The sequence below is a fragment of the Oncorhynchus keta genome, chromosome 30 (assembly GCF_023373465.1).
Source record: "Oncorhynchus keta strain PuntledgeMale-10-30-2019 chromosome 30, Oket_V2, whole genome shotgun sequence".
Lineage (NCBI taxonomy): Eukaryota > Metazoa > Chordata > Actinopteri > Salmoniformes > Salmonidae > Oncorhynchus > Oncorhynchus keta.
Genome location: NC_068450.1, coordinates 34,422,214 through 34,435,834, shown reverse-complemented (window position 1 = coordinate 34,435,834; position 13,621 = coordinate 34,422,214). Strand labels below are relative to the sequence as shown.

General features: G+C 44.8%; 1 long non-coding RNA gene across 2 annotated transcripts in view; it reads left to right on the top strand.

Moving 5' to 3' along the window:
• Positions 1 to 13,621, top strand: part of LOC118363430 (uncharacterized) — a 106,970-nt gene that overhangs the window by 50,256 nt on the left and 43,093 nt on the right. The window lies entirely within an intron of this gene.

Sequence of the window (13,621 nt, the reverse complement as noted above, 5' to 3'; positions counted from 1 at the left end):
TGAGGTGCAGAGGCCAACACAAGCCTCAGCGAGCACAGCTGCAGTCCCACTGTCATTACTGCTCCTCTGGTGGCTGGGAAGAAAGGGGCTCCTTGCCGCATGGCTGCCCACCCCCTGCTTGCCTGCCCACCCTGCGCCCAGGAAGGGTTGGTAGCGCCAGGCGGCACCATTCACAGTTCACACTCTCCCTCTCGTGTGGCAGCAGGGAGGTATAGAGCGAGGGGGGTTAAAGGGAGAGAGTAAAGGAGGAGGGAAGGGGTGTAGGGGTGTGTTCCCTCTCATCTCCCCTCTTCCCCTCTGACCATTCAGTTTCACACCCTTCACCCCTCTCTCTCTCTCCTCAATCCTCTCCACTCTCTTCTTTTTAGCCCATGCACCTGCAGACCTTAAATCCAGGCCATAGAGCTGAGGGATTGGGGTCTTCTGAGGGTTAGAGGGGGACCCTATTAAACAGCACATTTCTAAGTACTGCCTTTTGATATGGGCCAGTGCTATTAAATCAAATGTAATATGTCACATGCGCCGAATACAACAGGTGTAGCCCTTACAGTGAAATGCTTACTTTACAAGCCCTTAAACAACAGTGCAGTTTTAAGGGAAAAAATGTGAAATATAACAGATAATTAAGGAGCAAAAATACAATAATAGTAGCGCGGCTGTATACGGGGGGTTCGGGTACAGAGTCAATGTCCATTTTTCTTCCCCAAGATGGCATAGCAGTCAGACGTCCTTTGTCCTCGTCTTTTCGTGTCCCGTGTATATATATATATTGACATCTTTTCTTCGCATCTTTTTATATATTTTTTTTCTAAAAATCTCAACTTCAAAACACTCTCCTGCCTCACCAATTTAAAAAAAGTATTATTCACCTCAAATCTGAAATCCACAGTAGAAGCCAGCCAGAAGCTATCCAGAAGCTAGCGTCAGTTTACTGGCTAACGTTAGTATTCAGCTAACCACAGTTGGTGGTCATCAGCTATCCTTTAGCTCGAAAAGCTATTGCCAGTTTTATACAACGCGACCCAGACCAGAGCATACCGGACCTGTTTTCTCTCCATATCCCCGGATTTCTACCGCAAGCTCTGGACATTTACAACTGAATCTTGAAGCTAGCTAGCTACTATCCGAGTGACTTTTGGCTTACGTCGGTCCCGGAGCAAACATCAGCTGAAGAGTTCCATCAGCCACTCCTGGGCTACAATCACCTATCCGGACCAATTGTACGGCTTATGTGGAGGCCCTCTGCCCGGGGGTGTTATCCAACTGGCCCCTCCGTCGCAACATTACCTGAATGCCAATCTGCAGCCCGCTAATCGTTAGCTGTCTTATCAGCTGCTATCTGAATAGGTCTATCGGACAATTTTATTGAGTCACTACAGCTATATCTATTTTGCCAATTGGATTGGTCCTCTCTACCACACGGAATTCTGCTAATCTACCAACGGAAACACACGAGGTGGCTAAAAACAGACCTCCATCCTCTGCCAGCTTGCTACCGATGGCCTGACTAGCTGTCTGAATCGCCGTGTCCCCAACCAACCTCACTACTCACTGGACCCTTATGATCACTCGACTAAGCATGCCTCTCCTTAATGTCAATATGCCTTGTCCACTGCTATTCTGGTTAGTGTTTATTGGCTTATTTCACTGTAGAGCCTCTAGCCCTGTTCATTATACCTTATCCAACCCTTCAGTTCCACCGCCCACACATGTGATGACATCACCTGGTTTCAATGATGTTTCTAGAGACAATATCTCTTTCATCATCACTCAATGCCTAGGTTTACCTCCATTGAATTCACATCCTACCATACCTTTGTCTGTACACTATACCTTGAAACTATTTTATCGCCCCCAGAAACCTTCTTTTACTCTCTGTTCCGGACGTCCTAAACAACCAATTCTCATAGCTTTTAGCCGTACCGTTGTCCTACTCTCCTCCTCTGTTCCTCTGGTGATGTAGAGGTGAATCCAGGCCCTGCAGTGCCGAGCTCCACTCCTACTCCCCAGGCTCTCTCTTTTGATGACTTCTGTAACCGTAATAGCCTTGGTTTCATCCATGTTAACATTAGAAGCCTCCTACCTAAGTTTTTTTTATTCACTGCTTTAGCACACTCTGCCAACCTGGATGTCCTAGCCGTGTCTGAATCCTGGTTTAGGAAGACCACCAAAAACTCTGAAATCTCCATTCCTAACTACAACATTTTCAGACAAGATAGAACGGCCAAAGGGGGCGGTGTTGCAATGTACTGCAGAGATCTGTCCTACTATCCAGGTCTGTACCCAAACAATTTGAACTTCTACTTTTAAAAATCCAACTCTCTAAAAACAAGTCTCTGACCGTTGCCGCCTGCTATAGACCACCCTCTGCCCCCAGCTGTGCTCTGGACACCATATGTGAACTGATGGCCCCCCATCTATCTTTAGAGCTCGTGCTGCTAGGTGACCTAAACTGGAACATGCTTAACACCCCAGCCATCCTACAATCTAAGCTTGTTGCCCTCAATCTGACACAAATGATCATTGAACCTACCAGGTACCACCCCAAAGCAGTAAACACGGGCATCCTCATAGATATTATCCTAACCAACTTGCCCTCCAAATACACCTCTGCTGTTTTCAACCAAGATCTCAGCGATCACTGCCTTATTGCCTGCATCCGTAATGGGTCAGCGGTCAAGCGACCTCCATTCATCACTGTCAAACGCTCCCTGAAACACTTCAGCGAGCAGGCCTTTCTAATCGACCTGGCCCGGGTATACTGGAAGGATATTGACCTCATCCCGTCAGTAGATGATGCCTGGTTATTTTTTTAAAATGCCAACCTCACCATCTTTAATAAGCATGCCCCATTCAAGAAATTTAGAACCAGGAACAGATATAGCCCTTGGTTCTCTCCAGACCTGACTGCCCTTAACCAACACAAAAACATCCTATAGCGTTCTGCATTAGCATCGAACAGCCCCCGTGATATGCAACTTTTCAGGGAAGTTAGAAACCTATGCAGTTAGAAAAGCCAAGGCTTCAAGCAGAAATTTGCTTCCTGCAACACAAACTCAAAAAAGTTCTGGGACACTGTAAAGTTGATGGAGAATAAGAACACCTCCTCCCAGCTGCCCACTGCACTGAGGATAGGAAACTCTGTCACCACCGATAAATACACTATAATTGAGAATTTCAATAAGCGTTTTTCTACGGCTGGCCATGCTTTCCACCTGGCTACACCTACCCCGGTCAACAGCACTGTACCCCCCACAGCAACTCGCCCAAGCCTTCCCCATTTCTCCTTCTCCCAAATCCAGTCAGCTGATGTTCTGAAAGAGCTGCATAATCTGGACTCATACAAATCAGCCGAGCTAAAAAATCTGGACACTTTCTTTCTAAAACTATCTGCTGAAATTGTTGCAACCCCTATTACTAGCCTGTTCAACCTCTCTTTCGTGTCTTCTGAGATTCACAAAGATTGGAAAGCAGCTGCGGTCATCCCCCTCTTCAAAGGGGGGGACACTCTTGACCCAAACTGCTACAGACGTATATCTATCCTACCCTGCCTTTCTAAGGTCTTCGAAAGCCAAGTCAACAAACAGATTACCGAACATTTCAAATCCCACCGCACCTTCTCTGCTATGCAATCTGGTTTCAGAGCTGGTCATGGGTGCACCTCAGCCACGCTCAAGGTCCTAAACGATATCTTAACCGCCATCGTAAAGAAACAATACTGTGCAGCCGTATTCATTGACCTGGCCAAGGCTTTCGACTCTGTCAATCATCAGAACCTCATCGGCAGACTCGATAGCCTTGGTTTCTCAAATGATCGCCTCACCTGGTTCTCCAACTACTTCTCTGATTGAGTTCAGTGTGTCAAATCGGAGGGCCTGTTGTCCGGGCCTCTGGCAGTCTTTATGGGAGTGCCACAGGGTTCAACTCTTGGGCCGACTCTCTTCTCTGTATACATCAATGATGTCGCTCTTGCTGCTGGTGAGTCTCTGATCCACCTCTATGCAGAAGACACCATTCTGTATACTTCTGGCCCTTCTTTGGACACTGTGTTAACAACCCTCCAGACGAGCTTCAATGCCATACAACTCTCCTTCCGTGGCCTCCAACTGCTCTTAAATACAAGTAAAACTAAATGCATGCTCTTCAACTGATCGCTGCCTGCACCAGTCCGCCCGTCCAGCATCACTGCTCTGGACGGTTCTGACTTAGAATATGTGGACAACTACAAATACCTTGGCGTCTGGTTAGACTATAAACTCTCCTTCCAGACACACAACAAACATCTCCAATCCAAAGTTAAATCTAGAATTGGCTTCCTATTTTGCAACAAAGCATCCTTCACTCATGCTGCCAAACATACCCTCGTAAAACTGACCATCCTACCGATCCTCGACTTCGGCGATGTCATTTACCAAATAGCCTCCAATACCCTACTCAATAAATTGGATGCAGTCTATCACAGTGCCATCCGTTTTGTCACCAAAGCCCCATATACTACCCACCACTGCAACCTGTATGTTCTCATTGGCTGGCCCTCGCTTCATACTTGTCGCCAAACCCACTGGTTCCAGGTCATCTACAAGACCCTGCTAGGTAAAGTCCCCCCTTATCTCAGCTCGCTGGTCACCATAGCAGCACCCATCTGTAGCACGCGCTCCAGCAGGTATTTCTCTCTGGTCACCCCCAAAACCAATTCTTCCTTTGGCCGCCTCTCCTTCCAGTTCTCTGCTGCCAATGACTGGAACGAACTACAAAAATCTCTGAAACTGGAAACACTTATCTCCCTCACTATCTTTAAGCACCAGCTGTCACAGCAGCTCACAGATTACTGCACCTGTACATAGCCCATCTATAATTTAGCCCAAACAACTACCTCTTCCCCTACTGTATTTATTTAGCTCCTTTGCACCCCATTATTTCTATTTCTACTTTGCACATTCTTCCACTGCAAATATACCATTCCAGTGTTTTACTTGCCATATTGTATTTACTTCGCCACCATCGCCTTTTTTTCTCTTTACCTCCCTTATCTCACCTCATTTGCTCACATCGTATATAGACTTGTTACTGTATTATTATACTTGTTACTTGCTACTGTATTATTGACTGTATGTTTGTTTTACTCCATGTGTAACTCTGTGTTGTTGTACAGTGGGGCAAAAAAGTATTTAGTCAGCCACCAATTGTTCAAGTTCTCCCACTTATAAAGATGAGAGAGGCCTGTAATTTTCATCATAGGTACACTTCAACTATGACAGACAAAATGAGAAAAAAAATCCAGAAAATCACATTATAGGATTTTTTATTAATTTATTTGCAAATTATGGTGGAAAATAAGTATTGTATTTGACTTAGACTTGGCACTCTGGTACTGCTTGCTTTGCGGTAGCAGAGAGAACAGTCTATGACTAGTGTGGCTGGAGTCCTTGGCAATTTTTTGGGCCTTCCTCTGACACCGCCTGGTATGGATAGCCGGAAGCTTAGCCCCATTGATGCACTGCGGTGATGCAACTAATCAGGATGCTCTTGATGGTGCAGCTGTAGAGGACCCATGCCAAATCTTTTCAGTCTTTTGAAGGGGAATAGGTTTTGTCGTGCCCTCTTGACGACTGTCTTGGTGTGTTTGGACCATGATAGTTTGTTGGTGATGTGGACACCAAGGAACTTGAAGCTCTCAACCTGCTCCACTGGGCATGCTCGATCCTCCTTTTTCTGTAGTCCACAATCATCTCCTTTGTCTTGATCACGTTGATGGTGAGGTTGTTATCCTGTCACCACACTGCCAGGTCTCTGACTTCCTCCCTATAGGCTTTCTCATTGTTGTCAGTGATCAGGCCGACCACTCTTGTATCGTCGGAAATCATAATGATGGTGTTGGAGTCGTGCCTAGCCATGCAGTCATGGGTGAACAGGGAATACAGGAAGGGCAGATGTGTTGTTACTAGAGGTCGACCAATTATGATTTTTCAACTCCGATACCGATTATTGAAGGACAAAAAAAGCTGATTAATCGAATGATTTTTAAAATGTATTTGTTATAATGACAATTACAGCAATACTGAATGAACACTTATTTTAACTTAAAATACATCAATAAAATAAATTTAGCCTCAAATAAATAGTGAAACGTTCAATTTGGTTTAAATAATGCAAAAACAAAGTGTTGTAGAAGAAAGTAAAAGTGCAATATGTGCCATGTAAGAAAGCTAACGTTTAAGTTCCTTGCCCAGAACATATGAAAGCTGGTGGTTCCTTTTAACATGAGTCTTCAATATTCCCAGGAAAGAAGTTTTAGGTTGTAGTTATTATAGGAATTATAAGACTATTTCTCTCTATACCATTTGTATTTCATATACCTTTGACTATTGGATGTTCTTATAGGCACTTTAGTATTGCCAGTGTAACAGTATAGCTTCCGTCACTCTCCTCGCTTCTCCCTGGGCTCGAACCAGGAACACAACTACAACATCCACCCTCAAAGCAGCGTTACCCATGCAGAGCAAGGGAAACAACCACTCCAAGTCTCAGAGCGAGTGATGTTTGAAACGCTATTAGCGCGCACCCCGTTAACTATCCAGACATTTAACATCACATCGGTTACACCAGCCTAATCTCGGGAGGTGATAGGCTTGAAGTCAAACAGCAGAGCTGCTGGCAAAACGCTTGAAAGTGCTGTTTGAATGAATGCTTACAAGCCTGCTGGTGCCGACCATCGCTCAGTCAGACTGCTCTATCAAATCATAGACTTAATTAGAACATAATAACACACAGAAATGTGAGCCTTAGGTCATTAATATGGTTGGATCCAGAAACTATCATCTCGAAAACAAGAAGTTTATTCTTTCAGTGAAATACAGAACCGATCCGTATTTTAACTAACGGACGGCATCCTTCAGTCTAAATATTCCTGTTACATTGCACAACCTTCAAAGTTATGTCACAATTACGTAAAATTCTGGCAAATTAGTTCGCAATGAGCCCGGCGGCCCAAACTGTTGCATATACCCTGACTCTGCGTGCAATGAACGCAAGAGAAGTGACACAATTTAACCTGGTTAATATTGCCTGCTAACCTGGATTTCTTTTAGCTTAATATGCAGGTTTAAACATATATACTTCTGTGTATTGATTTTAAGAAAGGCATTGGTGTTTATGGTTAGGTACACGTTGGAGCAACGACAGTCCTTTTTCTTGAATGCGCACTGCATCGATTATATGCAACGCAGGACACGCTCGATAAACTAGTAATATCATCAACCATGTGTAGTTATGATTGATTAAGTTTAATGCTAGCTATCAAATCAAATGTTTATTTGTCACATACACATGGTTAGCAGATGTTAGTGCGAGTGTAGCGAAATGCTTGTGCTTCTAGTTCCGACAATGCAGTAATAACCAACAAGTAATCTAGCTAACAATTCCAAAACTACTACCTTATACACACAAGTGTAAAGGGATAAAGAATATGTACATAAAGATATATGAATGAGTGATGGTACAGGGGGCATAGGCAAGATACAGTAGATGGTATTGAGTGCAGTATATACATATGAGATGAGTATGTAAACAAAGTGGCATAGTTAAAGTGGCTAGTGATACATGTATTACATAAGGATGCAGTAGATATAGAGTACAGTATATACGTATATATATGAGATGAATAATGTAGGGTATGTAAACATTATATTATGTAGCATTGTTTAAAGTGGCTAGTGATATATTTGTACATAATTTCCCATCAATTCCCATTATTAAAGTGGCTGGAGTTGAGTCAGTGTGTTGGCAGCAGCCACTCAATGTTAGTGGTGGCTGTTTAACAGTCTGATGGCCTTGAGATAGAAGCTGTTTTTCAGTCTCTCGGGCCCAGCTTTGATGCACCTGTACTGACCTCGCCTTCTGGATGATAGCGGGGTGAACAGGCAGTGGCTCGGGTGGTTGTTGTCCTTGATGATCTTTATGGCCTTCCTGTGACATCGGGTGGTGTAGGTGTCCTGGAGGGCAGGTAGTTTGCCCCCGGTGATGCGTTGTGCAGACCTCACTACCCTCTGGAGAGCCTTACGGTTGTGGGCGGAGCAGTTGCCGTACCAGGCGGTGATACAGCCCGCCAGGATGCTCTCGATTGTGCATCTGTAGAAGTTTGTGAGTGCTTTTGGTGACAAGCCGAATTTCTTCAGCCTCCTGAGGTTGAAGAGGCGCTGCTGCGCCTTCTTCACGATGCTGTCTGTGTGGGTGGACCAATTCAGTTTGTGTGTGATGTGTACGCCGAGGAACTTAAAACTTACTACCCTCTCCACTACTGTTCCATCGATGTGGATAGGGGGGTGTTCCCTCTGCTGTTTCCTGAAGTCCACAATCATCTCCTTAGTTTTGTTGACGTTGAGTGTGAGGTTATTTTCCTGACACCACATTTCGTCTGGTGGGCTCGTGTCACTGGTCAGCGGCTGTGCTTCACTTTAGTCCATAGTAGTTTGCAAGCCCTGCCACATCTGACGAGCGTCGGAGCTGGTGTAGTATGACTCGATCTTAGTCCTGTATTGACGCTTTGCCTGTTGGATGGTTCGTTGGAGGACCTAGCGGGATTTCTTGTCTGGGTTAGAGTCCCACTCCTTGAAGGCGGCAGCTCTACCCTTTAGCTCAGTGCGGATGTTGCCTGTAATCCATGGCTTCTGGTTGGGGTATGTACGTACGGTCACTGTGGGGACGACATCATCAATGCGCTTATTGATGAAGCCAGTGACTCATGTGGTGTACTCCTTAATGCCATCAGAAGAGTCCCGGAACATATTCCAGTCTGTATTAGCAAAACAATCCTGTAGCTTAGCATCTGCGTTCTCTGACCACTTCCTTATTGAGTGAGTCGCTGGTACTACCTGCTTTAGTTTTTGCTTGTAAGCAGGAATCAGGAGGATAGAGTTATGGTCAGATTTGCCAAATGGAGGGCGAGGGAGAGCTTTGTACGCATCTATGTGTGTGGAGTATAGGTGGTCTAGAGTTTTTTTTCCCCCTCTGGTTGCACATTTAACATGCTGGTAGAAATGAGGTAAAACGGATTTAAGTTTCCCTGTGTTGAAGTCAATGGCCACTAGGAGCGCCGCATCTTGATGAGCATTTCCTGTTTGCTTATTGCCCTATACAGCTCGTTGGGTGCCGTCTTAGTGCCAGCAATGGTTTGTATAGACAGCTACGAGTAGACAGCTACGAAAAATATAGATGAACATTTTCTTGGTAAATAGTGTGGTCTACAGCTCTACCTCAGGCGAGCAAAACCGTGAGACTTCCTTAACAATACATTTCATGCACCAGCTGTTATTTACAAATATACATAGAGCGCCACCCCTTGTCTTACCGGAGGCAGCTGTTCTATTTTGCCAATGGACCGAAAACCCCGCTAACTTTATGTAATCCATGTCATAGTTCAGCCACGACTCAGGTGAAACACAAGATATTACCGTTTTTAATGTCCCATTGGTACATTAAAAACAGCGGTCTGTGGTTATATCACATTATGTAGACGGGATGTAATGTCCTTTGACAGAGAGGGAAGGAGTTTAGAGGATTTATACGGCAGGTCTTTAAAGCTGTCCCATAACGTAACCTTTCTGGGTTTGTGTCAATACTAATCTATATGAAGGGACAGCTAACAACCGATTAACCCTAAACATGCCTGTCCTCTAAACAATCTGGTGTTTCAGCTCAGCTTAGTGAATGTAACCTACAGTAACATCATCAGATATGTAGGTAGAACAGGTATGTAGAACAGAGGATAGTACTGAAACACTCCGTATTGTTGAGCAAACTGCCACAGGGTAATCTAATCTACATGGATCATATACGTTGTGTTTTGTTTCCTTAATAAACCTTTTGTTTTGGAGGTCAGCCTCACAACTTCAACACATGTAGATCGTATCAAGCCATGATGTTCCCTAAAATCGTTGTAGCGGCGTCACTCTATGTCTATTCCCCACCTGTTGTAACGTTATGTTCAGTCTTGTAGAACTGCTCGCTCACTCCCCATGCATGCCAGACCCCCCACACTACAATACAGCTATTTGGAAGAAGGAGGAAAAAAAGATTCTCTTTGAAAGAAAAAAACACAAAGGCTGATGAAATCACTCTGTACGGCCTTAATTCTACCATTAGGCGATCGACAATGAGAGACAGCGAGAGGCAGTGCTAAGGCAATTGGCTGGGCCTCTGCTCTATATTCACAGGCCCAGGTTGAGGCTGGGGGACCTGCTGAGAAAATAGTGTCGTAATCAGGAGCCACATGTTCTGCCTGATCAGGTACGCTGGCCCCCACTCCTCTCTCTCCCTCTCTCCCCTCCTCCTCCCTTCCTCTCCTCCCCGCCCGTGACTCCCTCTCCCTGGCCAGTAAGGAGATCCTAATGAGAGTGTGGATGTACTGAGCTCCTCATATGTGAGGAACTTGGCAGGAGGGAGGAGAGACGAGGCCTGAGGTGGGGGTGGGAACGAGAGGTAGAGAGTTGGGGAGGGGCTGTTTTTTTTTGTTCAGACATTTCATTATTCAGGTTGGCTGAACTAAATTCTAAACCCATAAAATTCGTATCCCCTCTGGTGTCCATTTGCATATATTTTGCCACCCCCCCTGGCCTCCCAATTCCCCTTTTTTCCTCAGAAAGTGAAAGAGAGGGCGAAGCAACCAGGCCCGTCTAGGCTTTAAGATGTCACCATGGTGTGAAATATGGATGAACAAGCAGGGGCTTTGAAACTCCAACTGACCCCCCTTTTTACACACTCACACTCACACCTCTATACCCCAGTCCTACCTATACCAGAGAAGCCACTCTTTGTAATGCTAATTTTGCTACTTTTTCTCAAACTTACAAATGCTCATTTACAACGTTCAACAGTTATATGGTTTGTAGTTTTTCCACAATGACATATGCTGAAGAATATTTGTTTAAATCACAATTGAACAAGTGTTTGTGATAGGGAAACAGTAACTGACTTGACATAACATCGAGTTAAACCTGCACTAACAATATTCCAGGGAAATATTTGATAAAAATGTCTAAAGTCCATTTTAATTGTCCCAATTTTACACTCACATTGGTGAAAGTTGGGAATTAATTTTCAGACAGAAATGTTTGAAGCCAGGTTCTAATATTCAATTTGGGATGTGTGCCCAATAGCTTATATATGATGAAGAGAACACACAGGTAGATGGGGGGTGGGCACATGTTCTGTCTGAGAAGCTAGTTGGTTATAGCAACTACAACAACACACACCCATGCAGATAGCCAGCCATAGGAGACACCTGTTTGTTTGACCAGCTGAGTTGAGCTTTTTGTTTTGAACTGTGCCGTGCTCTGGTTCAATGGCACTTGTTTTATGGCCCATATGTGTGGAACTGTGGATGGGGCATGGGGGCTGAAGTTGGATGGTGATGGTGAGGAGGGGGCATTTAGTCACATGGGATTTGCTTCTGCTGTCACCCCCTGCACCCCTGCAGGAGCCCCTCTGCCTCCCACACACCTCCCTTGGCCCGCTCCCCGGTGCTCGGGCAGAATGCAGCGTCAGGAGGCTGAGCACTGAGCGGCCATTGTGTGTGCTAACCAAAGCGGAATGGCCGGGTGACAAAAGGGGGAGGAGTGGACTCAGGGCGCACAAAGCCAGGGGGAGGAGAGGAGAGGGGTGGTAGAGGAATAGGAGGAGGGGTGGAGAGATGGGGTGCGTATGGCTGGGGGCTAAATAGATCCAGTTAGCCTCAAATACTCCATGCACCCCCAAAACTCCCTACAACCCCTCTCCCCCTCTGTACCCCTCTCTTCCCACTCTGTCCTCCTGGGATGTATGTGGGCTGGGGAGAAATACAACAACTGAAACGACAAACTCATTGTTGTTTTTACTTTCATGAATCTGTCTTCAAAGTGGCAAAATACGTAGATAGTATGTGTCAGTAGTCACCAATGACATACATTCCTATCAAACTGGCCGGTGAGCATTCTGTCTCTCTGTCTAACTAACAGGTGTTGCTGACATCCTAAAATAGACACAAAATACTTGCGGCTCAGTTCACAAACTTTCAACATATACTGTACGTTTGGAATGAAACGGTGGGACAGATAATCTCATTCATATTTGAGATCCAATTTGACATCTGACATTGACATTTTATTTGAGGAACTTGTTCTATATCCTCCTTTTTCAACTTCCCCAATACAGTCATGTCAGTGATTGATTGCTGAGGGCCCTGTGGTGTTTGAGAGAGAGAGGGAGAAAGAGAGAGAGAAATAGAATTTGTATAGCATTACCACTCTAAACCAACCACTAACCCTTCATAGAGAAGACCTGAGTGAAGAGACCACTCTAAACCAACCACTAAACCTTCATAACCCTTCATTATCACAGTGCCATCCGTTTTGTTACTAAAGCACCTTTTACCACCCACCACTGCGACCTGTATGATCTAGTCGGCTGGCCCTCGCTACATGTTCGTCGCCAGACGCACTGGCTCCAGGTCATCTACAAGTCTATGCTAGGTAAAGCTCCGCCTTATCTCAGTTCACTGGTCACGATGGCAACACCCACCCGTAGCACGAGCTCCAGCAGGTGTATCTCACTGATAATCCTTAAAGCCAAAACCTCATTTGGCCGCCTTTCCTGCTGCCTTTTCTCTGCTGCCTGCGACTGGAACGAATTGCAAAAATCTCTGAATTTCGAGACTTTTATCTCCCTCACCAACTTTAAACATCTGCTATCTGAGCAGCTAACCGATCACTGCAGCTGTACATAGTCCATCTGTAAATAGCCCACCCAATTTACCTACCTCATCCCCATACTGTTTTTATTTTATTTACTTTTCTGCTCTTTTGCATCACCAGTATCTCTACCTGCACATGTTCATCTGATCATTTATCACTCCAGTGTTAATCTGCTAAATTGTAATTATTCACTCCTATGGCCTATTTATTGCCTACCTCCTCATGCCTTTAGCACACAACGTATATAAAAAAAATATTTTCTACTATGTTATTGACTTGTTTATTGTTTACTCCATGTGTAACTCTGTGTTGTTGTCTGTTCACACTGCTATGCTTTATCTTGGCCAGGTCGCAGTTGCAAATGAGAACTTGTTCTCAACTAGCCTACCTGGTTAAATAAAGGTGAAATATTTTTTTTTTATAAATATAGATGACCTGAGTGAAGAGACCCCTCTAAACCAACCACTAACTCTTCATAGAGAAGACCTGATGAAGAGACCACTCTAAACCAACCACCAACCCTTCATAGAGAAGACCTGAGTGAAGAGACCACTCTAAACCAACCACTAATCCTTCATAGAGAAGACCTGAGTGAAGAGACCACTCTAAACCAACCACTAACTCTTCATAGAGAAGACCTGAGTGAAGAGACCACTCTAAACCAACCACTAACCCTTCATAGAGAAGACCTGAGTGAAGAGACCACTCTAAACCAACCACTAACCCTTCATAGAGAAGACCTGAGTGAAGAGACCACTCTAAACCAACCACTAACCCTTCATAGAGAAGACCTGAGTGAAGAGACCACTCTAAACCAACCACTAACCCTTCATAGAGAAGACCTGAGTGAAGAACCACTCTAAACCAACCACTAACCCTTCATAGAGAAGACCTGA